The sequence below is a fragment of the Herpailurus yagouaroundi genome, unplaced genomic scaffold, assembly GCF_014898765.1.
Source record: "Herpailurus yagouaroundi ecotype Mexico unplaced genomic scaffold, PumYag 183, whole genome shotgun sequence".
In the NCBI taxonomy this organism is placed as follows: domain Eukaryota; kingdom Metazoa; phylum Chordata; class Mammalia; order Carnivora; family Felidae; genus Herpailurus; species Herpailurus yagouaroundi.
In genome coordinates, this window is record NW_024412414.1 from 18,555,813 (window position 1) to 18,559,723 (window position 3,911).

Sequence of the window (3,911 nt, forward strand, 5' to 3'; positions counted from 1 at the left end):
CATGTGCAAAACAAATAGGGGAAAAGTAGAAGTGTGAACAAATGCCAGGTACTTGTGGATGGATGAATAATGTAATTATGTGCATACCCATCAAATAAAATGAAACAATTACAGTAAAAACAATTGAGGCACTACAGCAGAAGGCTGTTTGGGAAAAGCTGTAAGACGGGAGGCAGAAAAAATTCTGACCATATTTCTAAAAATTGTTTTACTTGGGATTTCCTATTTGAAAAAACAGTTAAATTAAAGGGGAAAATTAAGACTCAGATGTCAATAACCACAGTTTTAGGAATCCTCAACAAAATTATGACCATAATGTTCCACAAGGCTAGCACGTTAGAATGTTCATTGGTGATAATATTCAAAATGAGACCTGTAGTCCATATTAGCCTCAAAGTCAGATATTCAAATTTTTAAATATTTATCGTATCATCTTGTGACCAGGAACTTGCTTTGTGTAAAAACCAACAGTGAAAAATAATAGCGATGCGCTTTCTTTGAAGAAGCAATTCAAATTTATATTAAGTCTAAATTCATAAATCCTGCCATAATTCGTGGGAAGCCTTGTAAGGGCAATGTGTTCGGAGTCCCAGCTCAAGGCTTTGGCATGAATTATTATTTTTAGAAATATTATTAATATCTTTAATCCAGTAAGTGTAGTCTTGGTAAAATAGGATTAAAAAACAAAAATAAAGGCATTTCTTGCTAGGACTCAAGCATAAAGACACGACTGATGAGAAAATTTTGAACTTACAAAGTTTACACTGAGGCTGATTCCAGATACTTGGAAAGAACACAACCAAAATATTTAACGCATGCCTTTTTTTTGGTCTCACATACAAAAAAAGTAGAAATTCCTAAAAAAAAAAAAAAAAAAAAAAAAAAAGTAAAATAGGTTTGGAGACTAAGAGTGAGTAAAAGTCATTACAACCTCCTTACTATGGATCCATGTTTCTGAAGAGGTGTATTTGGTGCTCCCTAAAAAGAAAGAAAAAAATGTTCTTTGGTCGAAAGTTTAAGAATACAGCATGCTGTATGGCCCTTTTACAGATATGCAGGGCTCAGAAGCAAAACCAAAGGTTCTGAAAAGTCCTGTAATCAGGCTGTTCACTTAACCTAGCTCTCAGATGTTGATGTTCCTAGAACACTGATTCCCAGGGAATTAGTAGTCCCTACAGCTTTTAGGGAGACTCTGCTTTAAGGTACCTTGAGAAATAAGTTTGGCCTGATTTTTCAGGGCTCCCAAAGTCCCTTTCCATAGCCCTCTGGTGTCACTCTCTGTCATCTTCAGCCACCTACTATATCTTTTCTTCTCATTAAAACCATTTGTAGGGCTTCTGTGAGATATTTGCAACTAAGTGACAATTTAAGTTGCCTCCTAGTCTTTCCTAGGAATATATTTACCTTTAAACGTAGTATTCTAATTACAGGATAAAAGGTTTTACAAATAAGAGATTTACCTGGCATTGTCGAGGTTGGGGGTGTAAGCAAAGGGGGTTTTTAAGTCTTCCTGAGTGTAACACACAAGTAACTGCTTATTACATAGAGGAGGACGCAGATGCTTAGATGAACGATGGGGTTGGCCAAGGGCATGTGGCCAATACCATCCAAAGCTGAGGCTTAAACAAACCCGTGTCCTCTTATTGTCAAATTCAGGGCCGTGTTCTCTAATAGTTTTGTACACACACGTAGAGGTAAGTAAGCCAAGTATCCTAAATGTGACCGCAAGAGCCAAACTCACAGCTCCCAAGCTGCACTTAGCATACGGATGTACTTGTTTTTTTCTCCTCAGTGTTAAAGTTAAAAAATAATTAGTTGGCAACAATTAAAATTCAGGAGATTCCATACAAAGAGTTCTGTCTTCCTCTGAGAAAAGAGAGGACCTTGTAATATGGGACCCCCGGGATGGAGTGGTCAAGGTCATCAGGTGACCTTTCTCTATCTATTGAGCCATCATTCCCACCACTTTTTAAAGCTGTCCTTGACATTGAATGTTGGTTGCCATTGCTGCCTTACTCTCATTGTCGATGAATTCCTATCAGACTTGCTTCACTCCTTTGGATTTCCTACTTGCATTTTAGGGCTTCTTCTAGTTTCAATTCCTGGTCTCAAGAGTCGTACACATCTGACCCATTGCGGTTTTTTTCTTCCTGAAAATCTTCTTCATTTCCTCTTCAATGCCCTGAGGGGCAGCATTTTAAACTGATGGCCAAAATGTTGCCTGGAGATAAATAACTGGAACCTGACCTCACTCAACATTCTGAAGTGAGTGTAGGGCTCACCTACTGTTTTGGGTGACCCTGCTTAAAGCCTTTGGCTATCCCAAATCCAACCACACGAGCTTGCCTATCTCTACCACCACCACTGGAGAAGATAGATATGTGCTGTTCACAGTGCGTGGCGTTGGAAAGCAGTGGTATTTTTAACTAGTATCTCGACAACGATTCGGTCAGAAGACTGTCTCCCTCTTTATATTTGACACCAAATAATTACGACAATAGCTCAGGGATTCATGACGGTTAAGAAGTGCAGATGTTTTTCTCCTTCACTGGATTTCACTTGGTACAGCCTAAGGAATGTGTGATGTATGTTTTCAAGTACAAAAGCAGAACTTTCCATGGGCCGTATGGCTGTGTTTGAGGGCTCACCTGCAAGACGCGAATTTTATCAAGAAAAGACGGCTTTCTTGTAAGTCCATTTTTTAAAGTTTATTTATTAATTTTTGAAAGAGAGAGAGAGAGAGCACGCAAGCAGGGAAGAGGCAGAGAGAAAGGGAAGGGGAGAATCCCAAGCAGGCTCTGCATGGTCGGCGTGGAGCCCGACATAAGGCTTGATCTCACGAATCGTGAGATCATGACCTGAACCAAAATTAAGAAATGGACCCTTAACCGATTGAGCCACCCAGACCCCAAGGCTATTTTTGAAAAATCAGAAAAACGAGCAGTCGACACGGGCATCACTGCCAGGCCTATAATTGCAGCCTGAGCTCTGAAGTCTGAGCTGGGCTTTTTTGGCCTCCTCTCGTGAGCGTCAGCCGTTCACACGCCTGTCCTCCTCTGTTGCTGCGGGAGTGAGCTAAGGGGAGGTTATGGATGTGCTGCAATCAGATGGAGAGGTGGAGCCATCTGCTCTAACTTCCCAAGTTATTGTTGGCTCGGTGGCTGCCGCTTTGGTTTGGGTCTTTTAACAGTTCATTTAACTGAGGAGGAGGGAGTGGATTCAGAATAGGAAGCCTTTGGTATTGGTGGCGTTTCCTTGCAGATTCTCTGCTCTTTCTAACTGGCCCTTTCTAATCCCTTCTCTTCTCTCCTGCCTCACACCCGCTCTTTTTTTTCTTCTTTTTTATTCCCCTTTCTCTCTCCTTCTCTCTTTTTTCCTTTCTTTCCTGGCAAGAAAATGCTACTCCTGGATGGTTTCTGAGTCAGTTCTTCCCAGCACTGACCCCAACATATTCACCACCAGCAATCACTTACTCATGATACTTAAAATGCTTGGTACAAAGTGTCTTCTGGGATATTCTTGTTGTTTTTGAGTCGCGTCCAATAATATGGGTTCTTACTCAACAGTACCATAAGTGTGTCCTGTTAACATAGGTGTTCTGCAGTTTTGTTTTGTTTTGTTTTTAAGATGAGCGTTATTTCTACTGAATAATGGGTTCTATGTTGGGTGAAGGAAAGGTTAGGTGGAACCTTTTACGTTTCAGTCCTCATGATTTGTCTTTCCCTTAAATGTATTCTCCATCTCATTCCCATATAAGGCACTTCACCTCCAGGAAAATAATAATTACGCTCAAATGAGACCATAGTGACTTCAAACTGCTCTGAATATTACCTTACTTTTTAAGCGTGCAAAGGGATCCCTATAGAAAGAAATACTTGGGGTGTCTGGATGGCTCAGGTCACGATCTCTTG

The 3,911-nt window shown here is 40.5% G+C and overlaps 1 long non-coding RNA gene across 1 annotated transcript; it reads right to left on the minus strand.

Moving 5' to 3' along the window:
* Nucleotides 1-829: 829 nt before the first annotated feature.
* LOC121041396 (uncharacterized) lies at nt 830-2,209 on the minus strand. The gene is made up of 2 exons (XR_005795718.1): nt 1,461-2,209; nt 830-978 (listed from the first exon to the last, which is right to left on the minus strand). It is a non-coding gene; the product is annotated as an uncharacterized LOC121041396 (long non-coding RNA).
* Between the last annotated feature and the right edge of the window lie 1,702 nt (nt 2,210-3,911).